This window comes from Octopus sinensis, linkage group LG15, assembly GCF_006345805.1.
Source record: "Octopus sinensis linkage group LG15, ASM634580v1, whole genome shotgun sequence".
Lineage (NCBI taxonomy): Eukaryota > Metazoa > Mollusca > Cephalopoda > Octopoda > Octopodidae > Octopus > Octopus sinensis.
Window position 1 is genome coordinate 47,181,559 of NC_043011.1, and position 16,898 is coordinate 47,198,456.

Sequence of the window (16,898 nt, forward strand, 5' to 3'; positions counted from 1 at the left end):
AACCCCTGTATGTATATATATATATACATATATATATATATATAAATATATATATATACACACACACACACACATAAATATATATATATATATATATATATATATATATAAGATAGATGGATGGATAGATAGACAGAAAGACAGACAGATAGACAGACAGACATACAGACATGTATGAAGTTAAATCAAGTAACAGTATTAAGTGTGATAACAATGATTATTACTTTAATAGTTTGGAAAACTTAGGACATGAATATATAACCATGAAGACTCGTAAACACCAACTTGATTCCATTGTCGTTATAGCGACACATTATACAATGCTGTACAGAATACAACACACACAACACACAATGAAATATATCTCACCATACACTGGAATATTACACAACGTGCATACACACACCATTATACCACTTATGTATATAAGACACATATAAAAACAAGGCAGCTAGATACAAATAGATCTATGATCTGTAGCTCCCAGACAAATATTACCAATAACTAACAGATATATGTATCTGTTAATTATTGATAAACTCTGTCTGGAAGCTACAAGTAATAGATCTATTTATATTTGGCTACCTTGGAACATGTGTCTTGAATGAAGAGTGTTACAATGTATTGTGTTCTATTCTTCAATCTCTGTTATAAGCTTATATTGAAACACACACACACACACACACATATACATATATATTTATCTATATATGCATATCCATCTATATATCTATACACACACACCAACACACACATATATATATAAATATACATATATTTATCTCTCTATATATATACATATATATATACACATATATGAATATATCTATATCTATATATATATATAGATATAGATATATATATACATATATATATAAATATTTGCATGTATATGCATATGTATATGTGTGTGTGTTTATATATATATATATATATATATGCATATATATATATATATGTGTATATACATAAACACACACACATACATATGCATATATGATTGTAGATATATACACTCGCTGTCTCTCGTACATACACAACACGTGCGCATGCACACACACAAGCGTACAATTGCAGCTACACATACGTAGCTACAGCAGGAGTAGAATTGAAGAAAGTTACACCGAATCAAGTAAATACAAACTAGTATCAAATGGAAACCGAATGCAAATATAATGCTTGTAAATGTTAAGTGAAATAGTTATAGTATCAAGTTTGAAAGTTGATATCATCTGTACATTAGTATGATGTAGGTTGATCTAATATTATTGAGTTACCATTCAACTATTTGAATCTATTGAATGTACCTCAGCTTCCCTTTCTTGCTATATAATGTATCTCAACAATTTCTCACCTCTCTCTCTCTCTCTCTCTCTCTATATATAATATATATATATATATATATAATATATATATATATATATGTATATATATATATATATATATATATATATATATATATATATATATATATATGTGTATATATATATATGTGTATATATATGTGTTTGTGTATATATATATATGTGTGTGTATATATGTTTATATATATATACACACACATATATATATATATATATATGCGTGTGTGTATGCATGTGTAAGTATGTGTGTGTGTATGAGTGTACACAAACATTCATAAACTTACATTACAAGTAAAGAGCTAGGGAATTTTCTCCTCGTCTCTCTTCCTCTCTAGTCCTCTCTCTTTCTGAATAGATGCATATGAATGAATTTATTCACACACACACACACATACACATACACACATATATGAACAGGAATATGAATATATATATATTTTAACTCCAAAGTTGATTTAGAAATTGCTCAGGGGCCTTGAGTTTCATGTATAATCATCATCATCATCATCATCATCGTTTAGCGTCCGTTTTCCATGCTAGCATCTTGTTGAAAGTATTGGGTTGCCTGGAAAGTTCATGCTGATTTATAGTAGCTTACCTTTCAACTTATTTTAGAATATGTTTGAGTCCACAATATAGAATTTGACTACACCTCCATTTAGAGCACAGTTTAAGCTGTCTTTTCATGGAAGAAGGTTTATGTTCCTATAACCTGTGTTAATTCTGTAACCCTTTAAAATGGAAGATAAGAAAGTTCATTTTCGGCACTTGATGCTTTTCTTTTTCCGTAAAGGGAAAAATGCCTCACAAGCAACCAAAGAAATATGCACAGTTTACGGTGATGTTTCTTTATCCGAATGAAACTGTACGGAAGTGGTTCGCAAGGTTCTGGGCTGGAGATTGCAGCCTTATTGATAAAGAGTGATCAGGCAGACCATTCACTACAGATGATGACCAAATAAAGTCATTAATTGAGAATAACTCACATTGTACAACCCGAGAATTGGCAGAAAGCCTCAACCTATCAAAATCTGTCTTTCATGAGCACCTGGTAAAGCTTGGAAAATGGCAAGTATTTATTGAACTTTTTCTTTCCTTTAAAAATCAGCACAAACTTTATGGATAACCCAACAGTAATTAGAATATCTTCAGTCTCACCAAAGATTTGACAACTTCCTTAACCCTTTGGTATTCATATTACTCTGTCAAATGCAATACCTATTTATTCACATTTTATAAAATTAATTCTGTATTATGTAGCTTTGATATTTTGAAGATATGATTGTTTATTTTTAGAATGACATTGCTGCGCAGGTGTGAGAGATCTGATTTGGTCAGCTTTAGCATAAAACAGATAGAACATTTGGGCCAGATATGTCCGGTTTAAATGCTAAAGGGTTAGGGCTGTTACCATGAAAAATATACCCACTGTACACTATAAAGTGGATTGTAAATGAGTGGAGAAAATGTAGAAATGTGAGGTTCTTTTAATCTTGTATAACTGAGGACCTATCAACTTCTTTAGTGTAGGTGCCATGAGAAAATGCACTTAAAACACTCTGTAAAGTGGTTGGTGATGAGAAGTGCATCCAGCTGTAGAAATCAACCAAAATGTTGCGTACATGCACCAGTCAGTGATAACAGTTGCTCCCAATAAGAAAGGAGTTGGACTGTGACAATCTGTTTAACCCATGCTTGCATGGAAAGTGTACATGAACTGAAGAAAGACATGACACTTGAGACCGCAAGGCAACTTCAAAATACTTTAAAACTAGAAATGCATCTGGGAATCCAACAGAGGGCAGCACTGGATAGATATGGGAAAATTTACACCTTTTTACCGTAAGAGAGAATGTTTTCTTCACAGTAACTGCTTTGAATTTGCCTTTAGAAGTTGAAATATATCTAAAACATATTTCAACTAAGCTAAAGTTTACTTATAAATAAACATATGTAGAGGCATATATTGATTTTATTAATATTGAGCAGAAGCAACAGAGTGAGCCAAGAGCCAGCTCAGTTGCTTAAACATGCTTCCCAACCACATAGTTCCAGGTTCAGTCCCACTGTATGGCACCTTGGGCAAGTGTCTTTTACTATAGCCTCAGGCCAACCAGAGCCTTGTGAGTGGATTTGGTAGATGGTACCTGACACCTTTGCATCTCTATGACAACATTACCTCTTATTACCTATATATATGTGTGTGTGTATATATATATATATATATATATATAAATATATTAGATATATATATATATATATATATTATATATATATATATATATCTAATATATTTACATATTTATGTATGTGTGTGTCTGTGTTTGCCCCCTGCCATCGCTTGACAACCGATGTTGGCGTGCTTATGTCCCTGAAACCTAGCAGTTTGCCAAAAGAGACCGATAGAGTAAGTACTAGGCTTACAAAGAATAAGTCCTGAGGTCGATTTCTTTAAAACCTTTTAACGCAGTGCTCCAACATGGCCGCAGTCAAATGACTGAGACAAGAAAAAGATTAAATAAATACTCACATTTTGAGTTCTGTTTTGCCTGGCTGCACTTACTTGCCTTGAGGCAAATATATACAAAAAAATAGATTATATGCATATGCGTTTATGTGTGTGCGGGCACTTAATGGTTTATCGAATCCTATTATTCTTCAATTTGTAAATCCAATGTACTTTTATGCACATACACACACACACACATACATAGATACAAATACATTGCTGATCCATAAAATATGGAACACTTACAAATATTTCTTCGTTAATTATCATTATTTTTTCTTTCTGCAAACAAACGTTGAATTTTTAGTGAAATTAAATATCATTCATTGTTTTCAGATTAAAAAAGAAACCATAATAGAATTTAAGTTTATGCCTAACCAAAATGAAATAATCGATGCCTGTGGCATGATTTTTCTTGTAGATTTGTATTTTTCTCTCTTTAATCCGCTTAATCATACTGCTAGCAGCTTTCTCAATAAATCCTAACTCTAATTTGTGCCATTATTCCTGAACAGCCACAAATAAAATAAATACTTTTGCTGGTTATACAATTTCTTGAGTTCAGATTGGAGCTACCATAAATTTTTAAGTGGAGAGATGGTGGTCATTTCTGGAGAGTATCATAGCCAAAACGTAATCTCAGTTTCATGATTTGCAATAAATTCTTTTACTAATTTGTCAGAATTAACAAAAGTGATTTTGTAATGATGTACTTTATGTCTGAGGTATTGTAGTTGTTGTTTAACCACGGGCCATTTCTAATCGAGTACTATTGCTAAAGCTGTTGCAACTATGATCATCCCGTCTTTTATTTAGGTGTCCAACCCATGCCAGCATGGAAAACACATTAAAGGATCATCATCATCATCGTTTAATGTCCGTTTTCCATGCTAGCATGGGTTGGACAGTTCGACTGGGGTCTGGAGAGCCAAGGGGCTGTACCAGGCTCCAGTCTGATCTGGCAGTGTTTCTACATCTGGATGCCCTTCCTAACGCCAACCACTCTGTGAGTGTAGTGGGTGCTTTTTATGTGCCAGGCAGGGCTGGCCATGGCCACGATCGGTTGGTGCTTTTTACGTGCCACCAGCATGGAAGCCAGTCAAGGTGGCGCTGGCATCGGCCACGAGGATGAAGATGATAATGATGGTGCTACTGTATACATGTGTGGCTATGTAGTAAGAGATTTCTTCCCTACCACATGGTTCTGAGTTCAGTTCCCCTACATGGCTCCTTGGACAAGTATCTGTTATTATAGCCCTGGGCCAAACAAAGTTTTGTGAGTAGATTTGGTAGATGAAAAGTGAAAGAAGCCTGCTATGTATGTGTGTGCATGAGTCTCCACCTTAATAATAATAGTAATAATAATGGTTCAAATTTTGGTGCCCGTCCAGTAATTTTGGGAGAGGGGTAAAGTCAATGACATCGACTCCAATGCTCAACTGGTATTTATTTTATCGATCCTAAAAGGATGAAAAGTAAAACTGATCACAGCAGAATTTGAACTCAGAACGTAAAAACGTGCAAAATACCACTAAGCATTTTGCCCAGTGCGCTAACGATTCTGCCAGCTCACCACCTTTAAATAATAATAATAATAATAATAATAATAATAATAATGATACTAATATTAAAATTAATGATAATTTCTAACATAGGTACATGGCTACAGATTATGAAGAGTAGTGTTAAGTAGAGGGGAATATGAAATTAATGATGTCCATGACAGGAACGGTAATAGTTATGATTGTAACTTGGATATGGGCGGTTGTAAAAACAAAGACAATGATTAGAATGATGGTGATGATAACACGACAGGAATAATGATGACGATGATGAGAATGCTGGGGTGGAGGGTGATCATGATCAGGATCCTCCTCCTCCTCCTCCTCCTCATCATCATCATCATCACAAACTTTATATAGGCTAGTTGCTTTCATGATGATGAATATAATAACTGATGATATTGATGATCATTACAGGGATGATATTGGTGGTGGTGGTGGTGATGATGACAACAGCGATGATCAAGTCCCGATGTGTCTCTAGTGGCCAGCTACATTTACACATGTTGTTTGAAGACAAACCATTATCGCAAATTCAGCAACCAATCTCTACATTATTAGATCTACAGAAATATGTCCCCTGGGAAGCATTAGTAACACAGACCTGATTGTTTCTTCTTAACACTGCCGTTGTGATGCCAAGGAAAAATTACCCACAATTATTTGCTCTGCAGCACGTCATTTCACAAATTACACACTGATGGAACCAAATTTCACATATTGTGGACATTAATTCTTTTGATCTATTGTTCTTTTTTTGTTGATGTTATTGTAGCAAAGCACCAGGTCAGGCAGCTCTAATCCAGCGGACATCTCCTCAAAGACATCCAACCGTAACCACCTCGTCTTTTATATTTCGTTCCAGACACTATGTATTTAGAACTATTTTATCTGAAGTGTTATTTTGCAAGACACAATAGGCTTGATCTGAAGGAGATTTGGTTGCTATTTCTAGCAAGTTGAATTGCTACACTGAAACAACTTCTACGGCTATAAGGGCGATGTCACATGTCAGTTATTAATGTTCGTGTTGTTGTTTAGCCCCAGGTCAGCCCTGATTCAACAGGTACTGAGATGAAAAACATTTAAGCTGTGACCATCTTGTCATTTCTTTCTGAACAAAATACTTCATTTTTCATTGTTTCTGTCCACTGATCTGGGAAAAGTTAGTAATTATGCAATGGAGTGGCATCCCATCCAGGGAAAAATATCTTTCTTAAAAGAACAAAATCTTGAAATCAAAGGTGATAATTGTGAGTACAGATAATTATCCTTGGTGCTAATAACTTTACTGTTGTCTTTTACTGTGCACTGAAAACCTTTAGTGATGCTCACGATCCATTCTCACTTTATGGAGGCACATGGCCTAGTGGTTAGAGCAGCGAACTCGCAGTCGAGGGATCATGGGTTTGAATCTCAGACCGGACAATGTGTGTGTTCATGAGTGAAACACCTAAGCTCCACGCGGCTCCAACAGAAGGTAATGGTGAACTTCTGCTGACTCTTTCACCACAACTTTCTCTCACTCTTTCCTCCTGCATCTTGCAGCTCACCTGTGATGGACCGGTGTCCCATCCAGGTGGGGGAGCCTATACGCCAAGGAAACCGGGAAACCGGCCCTTATGAGGCAGGCATGGCTCAAGAAGGAACAAACAAAAAGCAACATTCTCACTTTGTATATTCCACATTTAACACAGTATGGGTATCTTAGGGGACTAGGTACTGCCATAACAAGGGAAACACAAATGTGTTGTAAGCAGTAGAAGGATTTTATTCTCAAGATTAGCTATAGAAGAACAGAGGGCTTAGGGCTTGTAGGACCAGGAAGATGGTTAACCAATTCAGGAAAAGGCAGGGTTGTAAGCAGTAGAAGGATTTTATTCTCAAGATTAGCTATAGAAGAACAGAGGGCTCAGGGCTTGTAGGACCAGGAAGATGGTTAACCAATTCAGGAAAAGGCAGGGTTGTAAGCAGTAGAAGGATTTTATTCTCAAGATTAGCTATAGAAGAACAAAGGGCTCAGGGTTTGTAGGACCAGGAAGGTGGTTAACCAATTCAGGAAAAGGCAGGGTTTATCAATGCATACAAAACATGCAAGGCAGAGAAAATGCTAATGGAATATAAAGACAAAATGTTAGAATAAAATGCTTTCTGCTATTGCAAAGCTAGTTATGTTTTCTTTGGCAATGTTTTACAACGGTATATATATGTATGCTGTAATATTTTCACCATAAATGACTGTTCTTCTTGTCTGATTTCCTGCTTTATGTTCAACTATACTGCTAACATGCTTTGTGTAAAATGTTTTCTGCCATTGCTAAGGGGCTTTTGATTTTCTTGTCATATTTTTTTTTTCTTCTTTCTTCCTTGCATTCATGTGTATGATATTTTCGTAATAAATGGCTGCTCTTCTCATTGGATTTCCTGATTTACCGGTATTTTTATTTCTACTGGTAATTTACTGATACAAAGTATTTTCTGTGAAAGCTAAACCCATACCAGAATGAAAAGCAGGCATAAAAAATGGGCTGCTGCTGCTGCTGACGATGATGGTGATGCTGATTATGATGATAATGATGATATATTAAATTGGTGAAAATATTTACAAGCATAGTTTTAATAAACATTTGGTGTAACAGTGAAAATAGTAATCATAGTAATATGTGTAGTAGTATGTGTGTGCATGTATTTGTTTGTGTGTGAATGCATGTATGTATACAGAAAGCTTCTTTACAGTTTCTTATTTCTTTATTGCCCACAAGGGGCTAAACATAGAGAGAAATGTTTGTGTGTCTGTGTTTGTCCCCCCTAGCATTGCTTGACAACCGATGCTGGTGTGTTTATGTCCCCGTCACTTAGCGGTTCGGCAAAAGAGACCGATAGAATAAGTACTGGGCTTACAAAGAATAAGTCCCGGGGTCGATTTGCTCGACTAAAGGCGGTGCTCCAGCATGGCCGCAGTCAAATGACTGAAACAAGTAAAAGAGTAAAAAGAGTATAGAGGGGACAAACAAGGACAGACAAAGGTACTAAATATATTACATTGACCCTAGTGCATAACTGGTACTTAATTTATCGACCCTGAAAGAATGAAAGGCAAAGTCTACCTTGGTGGAATTTGAACTCAGAATGTAACAGCAGACAAAATACCACTAAGCATTTCACCCGGCGTGCTAACGTTTTTGCCAGCTTGCCATCTTTACAGTTTCTGTCAACCATATTTTCACTCATAAGGTTTTGGTGAACCCAAGGCTGTGGAAGAAGATACTTGTCAAAGGTTTCATCATTTGAAGTAAATTCATAAAAAGTTAAAGCAATGTAAACTCTGTAATCAGAGAGTCTTGACTATACACACTCATATAACAAGTTATATGAGGTAGGCTGTTGAATAGTTGTGTGTGTGTGTGTTGGGCTATCATAGTGTCTAAAGACATTATCTGCAACGAGCTAATTGAGTCTCTAAGTCACTACACAACTAGCTTCAGAGAGAAGCCAAATCTTCTTTGCCAGTTAGCCTGTAGGCTAATCGACCAGCATGAAACCAGTGAGACTAGAAATTAAATGCAAATCCCATTACAATTTCTGTGTGCGTGTGTGTGTGTATTTCTCCAAAGAAGGTCTAGAAGAGGCCCTTTGACGGAACTAAATTTATAGAACTGAGTGTCTTTGTTTTAACTCTTCAAGGCCAGCAGTACCTTCTCAGAATAAATTTCTCAGTTCCATTAGAAACTAGAGTATTTGGAGAAAATTTTCTTTTTTTCATCTAGTTTCAGCACACGAGCTGTGGCCATGCTGGGACACCGCATTGAAAATTTTTGAAATAGAATTACAGCTTGAATTTTGATAAAATCTGTTGATGCAGTACAATGACTGTTGGTGTATCTTGTGATTGCTTTTACCTGCTAAGTAAGTGTTTTCACATAAATTTAAAAGGTATCAAGTTTATAGGCATCATTTTCCTAATGGAATCCCTCATAAATAAATAAGGTACATGCGAGGCCGTATGGTAAGAAGTGGACAAGCGTCCAGCCAAAGCCTTGTAAGTGGATTTGGTAGATGGAATATGAAAAAAGCCTGTCATATATATATATATATATATATTATATATATTGTGTTTGCATTTATCCCTACCACCACTTGACAGCTGGTATTGGAGTGTGTATGTCTCCATAACTCAGCGGTTTAGCAAAAGGGACTGACAGAATAAGTACCAGGTTTAACAAAAGTACTGGAGCCAATTTGTTTGACCGAAAATTCTTCAGGGTGGTGTCCCAGTATGGTCGCAGTCTGATGACTGTCAAAAGTAAAAGGTAAAAGAATAAACAGCTGAGAACCACTGATTTAGACCACAAGATACCATTCCTAGAAATTCTACCTTTATTGATATTAAAACTATCTTTATCAGAGACATACTGCAGTTTTCCTCTTCGTAATCTGATAATCTGATAGTTCTCAAATCTTCTTCCTAGTTCCAAGTTCTCTTATTCTCAGGTATTGTAAAACTAACGACTTATTAAGGTCCAAAACTTTTTGCATCAGTTTAACCAGTTTAGGAGGAAAAGCTTTAGAAATCATAGGTACTGCCTCTCACCCACTCACTGGATTACGAAAAAGAATAAAATGTGTGTATGTGTGTGTGTGTGTGTGTGTGCGTGCGAGGTTCATAAAATCAAAGAACATAACCAAAATATAAATGTTACAATGAAGAATATAAAAATGATTTTGGAAAAAATTGAAGAATATAAAATGTAAAAAAGAACAAGTCTTGGAAATACAGATATATTATGATGATCGTATTTTCAAAGATTGCTTCAGTATCAGATTTTTATAAATATATTTTTATCTTATGTTCCGAGAATTAGTTCCTTGCAAAAAGACAAAGCATTTCCCTGTATATATATATATACACACACACATATATATATATATGTATGTATAAGTCTCTCTCTCTCTCTCATTATATATATATGTGTATATACACTCACACACATTCAAATATATGAATGTATTATGTATGTATATATATATATATATATATATATATAACCAGGCATGCATGTACATACATAAATACATACATATATATATCTTAACCAGAATCATATCTTGAAAAAATATTTTTTCCAGATCCATGATTTAGTATAAAAAATATTGATACAAAAAGAAATAGCAAAAAAAATAGAAATTCAGATTTTTTAAACTTTAGTTTAAATCAGAGATTAAAGCAAAAAGTTAAATGACATAAAATGTAATAAAATGACTAACATAAGTACCATTTAAAAAAAAAAAATTTGTCATTTTAATATATATAATCTAGAATATTGACTAAAATCCCACATTCACTCTGTTTGAGGTAGATTTTTTAAGAAATAAAGACCAACTAGAGGTATGAGATATTGTAACCCCAAACATAAAGGCAAGAAATAAAAGCGACCAGTGAGATTTTCAAAGTAATTTTTCAACTGCTACTTTTTATCACTTAAACGTGTGTGTGTGCGTGTGTAATTGTGTAGGCTCATGCATGAATTCCAAGTTATATTTGTGTAAATTATGAGCATGAACATTTAAGGATAGGTATAAAGCTACACACACACACATACATGTATACGTATATACACACCTACCAATGATGATGGCACTCCGTCGGTTACGACGACGAGTGTTCCAATTGATTCGATTAACAGAACAGCCTGCTCATGGAATTAAGGTGCAAGTGGCTGAGCACTCCACAGACATGTGTACCATTAACGTAGTTCTTGGGGAGATTCAGCGTGACACAGAGTGTGACAAGGCTGGCCCTTTGAAATACAGGTACAGCAGAAACAGAAAGAAAGAGTGAGAGAAAGTTGCAGTGAAAGAGTACAGCAGGGTTCACCACCACCCCTGCCAGAGCCTCATGGAGCTTTAGGCGTTTTCACTCAATAAATACTCACAATGCCCGGTCTGGGAATTGAAACTGTGATCCTAAGACCGCGAGTTCCATACCCTTACCAATGGGCCATTGCGCCTCCACATACACACCTACACTCATTACATATACATATATATACTCTCACATATACATATGTACTTATCTTTACAAACACTGACATATGTATATTAATTTGTATACAGTCAGCCATATATATGCTTGCATGCATTCATGCATGTGTGTTCTTTCTCTTTTTGATTTAGGGTAACTTTTGACTGGTCACCTACTTCATATCAACGTATGTTTGTGTGTGCAAAAACTAAGCCAGTGGTTTGTTGCCCTACCAAAATTTATTTTATAGTGTATCAAACCACCTGCATATTGTAGAACACATGAACAGAATATATAGGCACAGGAGTGGCTGTGTGGTAAGTAGCTTGCTTACCAACCACATGGTTCCGGGTTCCTTCCCACTGCATGGCACATTGGGCAAGTATCTTCTACTATAGCCTCGGGCCGACCAAAGGCTTGTGAGTGGATTTGGTAGATGGAAACTGAAAGAAGCCCATCGTATATATGTAAATATATATATATATTTACATATATATGCATGTGTGTGTGGGTATATGTTTGTGTGCGTGTAATTGTCCCCTCAATATCACTTGACAACCGATGCTGGTGTGTTTACGTCCCCGTAACTTAGTGGTTCGGCAAAAGAGACCGATAGAATAAGCACTAAGCTTACAAAGAATAAGTCCTAGGGTTGATTTGCTTAAGTAAAGGCGCTGCTCCAGCATGGCCGCAGTCAAATGACTGAAACAAGTAAAAGAGTAAAAGAGAATGGGTAGCTCTTTCAAAATTCTATCCAGCTACTCAGCATCAAATTTGTTGCAGTTACTGCACAAATGAGGAGTGTTTTATTGATCTCTATACTCATCTGAACAATCATAATTTGATGGGGATAGATTAGAAACACACTGTCCTAAAGATAATTGATCTAAACAATTACTGATGGCTCTATATGGACAATGGCAAAGTTGTTTGTTTAGGATGTTTGCTCTACAGTCATGCAATTTTGGATTCAATCTCACTATCTACAGCATCTTGAGAATGAGTCTTTACTTGTAATGTTGTGCTGAATCAAGTCTTTGGTGTGGAACTGGATTGTTAAAAAAATGTGTAAAGTCTTGTCAGTTAAAACAGTAAATCTACTGAGTTGTTTCATCGTACCTTCAACACCACTAATACTGTCTGAGGCCCTTCAAAAGGTCATAGCATTTTCACTTAATCCTCTGACTCTGTCACTAGAAACTAAATCACTTCATAAAAAAAAGGAAAAACTCAAGCAGTTGACTGTCTATCACGCTTGCATGAGATAAATAAATCTTGATTGAATAATTGAATCATTGATTCGTTTATTGATTGAGCGATCAAAATATTTGTCTGTAGATTTGAATTTCATCATGTTTGAATATCTGCTTGTTATGCTCTTAAAAAAAACATTATATTCAAAGACATTATAAATTTTACCTCCTATTTTTTTATCATTTTCATTAAAATGTACATTTAAATTCAACCTACCTAAACCAGGTCCTTTTTATCTTTTGAATGTTTTGTCATATAACTTAGTTTGGCTTCAGGTGAAACATTTTGAAAATTTCGTGCTGTGAACTTACCTAAAAAGAAAAAAAATGATAATAATAATAATGAAAAATGGAAATAAGAAAATCAATAGATATACAAATAATATTAATGACAAAAACACCAACAAAAGTCAAATATACAAGTCAATGTTACCATTAAGGATTGAAAGACAAAATCCAGTCCTAAAGTTATATAAACATATAATTGTATACATACTAATAAATGTTAATCTTTTATCTAAATCATAAAATATGCTACATTTACATTTTAGTATCCAGTCAAATGCAAGATCAAGAACAGTGAACCCTCGCCTGCAAAAAAAGTCTCTTAAAGATGAAATTTAAACTTCAAGACCAAAACAGTAATTTATTATAAGCTATACAGCAATGAGTTTGTAAAATTAACCTACTAGCATATAAACCAGTCACATCCAGCACTAATATTCTATATGCTTTGTATTATAAAAATAGCCAGATCTAGCATCTCATACCTACCCTAGGGTGTCAGTTTAACCCTAATGTTACCTAGGATATGGTAACAAAAGGGTTACCCTAGAAATATGGTAACCCTTTTGTTACCATATTTCTGGTGAGATACTCTGTGTTTCTTTCAATTAATTTTAAATATAACAAAGAAATTTAGTAAAATAACTTATGTTACGAACCATAAATTGTGACTAAGGTTTGGTGGAAGATTTTAATTAAGAACTTTTGAAAATGAGACACTTGTACCATGGAGCCAGATGTGGTTTCAGGCAGGTTGGTATCAAGAGGGTTAAGATAATATCCCAGTCTATGAGAAAAAGGAGCTGAATCACTTGCCCTTTTCTTTCTCTGTTTCATCATCACCGTCATTTAACACCTGTTTCTGTGCTGGCATGGTTTGGATAGTTTCATAGGAGTTGGTAAGGCCAGGAGCCTTACCAGGTTCCAAAGTCTGTTTAGGCATGGTTTCTGAAGCCATATGCCATTCCTAATGCCAGCCATTTTACAGAATGTGTTGGGTGCTTTTTACATGGCACTAGCACAACCGCTCTTCATGGGCAAGCATTACCAAGGTGGGTTTAGGATACCAATTCTGTTCTATTCTGTTGTGGAGGGTGGGTCATCTTGAGTACAGCAACTGTGCCAGATACTTTGGTCCTTTGTCATCCTCCTCATAAAGCTCAATGTTTCTGGCACAAATATGTCTTCTAACCAATCAATTTAGTTTACTAGCTATATACAACATTTGAAGATTTCAATGTGGTACTGCAATCCTGATATTCGTTCGCAGTTTCCTCCACCATTTTAATAATTTTGCCTCTCCACCGAAAATTTGTTTACTATGCCACCACTTTGCTTGTTCTACTCCTCCAGTCACTCATTTATCTTTATCAATGAGAGAAGGTGAAAAAATGGTGGGCGTGGTGGATGAGCATACAATTCCTCAAACTGCCCTCTGTACTAGATTGGTTGTTTGTTTATTAACCTTTCAAGGTGAAAGATGGTATTGATCTCAACAAGATTTCACCTGAGAAGGTAAAACAGGTGAAATTGTAAACTCTGAAGCACCATTGGGTGGTCCATGGATTCCGACACAAACTCTCTTGTCATCTACAGTAGTAGTAGTAGTAGTAGTAGTAGTAGTAGTTTATATTATTTGTCACAAAGGTCTAAGATGTTGGGTATAATACAACAGTAAAATACCAAACAAAAAAAAAAAGAAACAGTTGGGGATTTACAATGATTAAAGGGCGAAATCAATAACGATAGTAATAATAATAATAATAATAATAATAATAATAATTATTATTATTATTATTATTACAACAAAACAACAGAAAATGGATAGAAAAAACAATGTTGCCTATGGCTGATACAAATGTAGATTATACTTAGACTCTAGATGTGAAAAATATATCATGAAACAATATCAGTTATGTCAACAATTCAATCACTCTAGTCTTAGTGTGTGTAAGAAAAAGAAACTGTGGTAGAGGGGAAAATAGAGAAGAAAATTACATGCACACAAACATACATACATCCATACACACACATATATTCATACGTACATATATGCCTGTGCGTCAAAGATCAATTCTGTATTCATTTTATCATAGTAAACATCGTATACATTTGACACCATAATTCAAAAATGGCTCACCAGTGGCTTGGTTAATGAAATATAATTCGATATTTTCTTATAAATGTCAATTATAAAAACAAAAGGTTTACATCTACCCATCTGCCTGCCTGTCCGCCTGTCTATCTATCTATCTATCTATCTATCTATCTAGGCATGGCTCGAGAAACACGGGGCCGACCTGCCTGAGATGCGGGCAGAGCGACGAAACCGCTCTGCACGCAATCGTGCAGTGTCCAGCAATTTCCCACCTGTGGGCTTATGTCGAACGACTACTGTCACGTGTGGGACGAGTCGGTTTATCAGCCGAGTCTATCGTTAATATCGTCACGCCTCCTTCCTTCAAACGGGAATGAAGAGCTATTTTTATCATACTTGTGGCTATGTCGAAAGAATGTATCTGGTGGACGCGCCTGAAAGGATTAGAGACAAACACTTTCCTCTCTGGTCAATCTCTCATCAACTTCTTCAAGTATCACTTGAAGAAAAAAGTGAGAGTAGAGAGGCAAGTTTTGTCTAGTGAATGTTTTAAAAAAAGATGGGTGAATGTAGCAAGGATGGCACGTATGAATGACGAAGCCACCTTGACTATGATTCTATGAACCGTAAAAATTAATACAGAGAGTTGCTTATTTGCAAAATTACCTTGTAATTTGTTCTATCTGTGTGCAGCCCTATGTGGCTAATAAAGAAACATATCTATCTATCTTTTCCTCTTCCCCTTTTTACCCCACCCTCCTTTTTTTTTCATTTCTCTTTTCTTTTGTTCCTTTTCCATTTTTTATTTTTTGTTCTTTTTTCCCCTTTTACGATCCCTTTTGATCAAAAACCTATGCCACCTTTTTTTTTGTTTCCTTTGATTTTTTGTTTTTTGTTTTTTTTCATCCACCAAAAGAAAAGCTCTACCTTGTAACTTGTCCCATCTGTGTGCAGCCCTGTGTGGCCAATAAAGAAACTTATCTATCTATCTATCTATCTATCTATCTATCTATCTATCTATCTATCTATCTATCTATCTATCTATCTATCTGTCTGTCTATCTATCTATCTATCTATCTATCTATCTATCTATCTATGTATCTATGTATCTATCTATCTATCTATCTATCTATCTTTCTATCTATCTATCTATCTATCTCTATCTGTCTATCTATCTATCTATCTATCTATCTCTATCTGTCTATCTATCTATCTATCTATCTATCTATCTATCTATCTATCTATCTATCTATCTATCTATCCATCCATTTGTCTGTGTCATCACTGTAACTGTTTTTAATGTTGAGGTTTCCATACCTGCACAGATCAGATGAAATTCTTCAAGGCAGGTTTTTCTACCACTGGATACCCTTCCTGTTGGCAACCCTTATCTATTTTTCTCATTATTGATCAGATTTCATTGTGTTGTGGAAGGATTCTGACCACCACCAAGTGACTAATGTGGACTGACTCATTGTTATAAAACAGACAACTGTCAGCAATTGACAGCTCATGCTGGTAGCAGTTCACTGAACTGTTGATAGAGAGCGTTGAGTCTCATGTAATAGTAATAGTAGTGCATCGTGAATATACTTCCTTCCACCTGCTTCGTTAAATTATATTTCCAATACAAGGATATAAAACATAGGAAGATTGGAAATGAATGATACTGACTGCATAATGGTGACACTTGTTTACAGCTATTTAACAATGTCAAGACAGGGAGGAACCATCACATACATGTATGCATACATGCATATATAACAGAAGGTTTACGAAAATAAACAAAAGACGAAGGCAGGTGG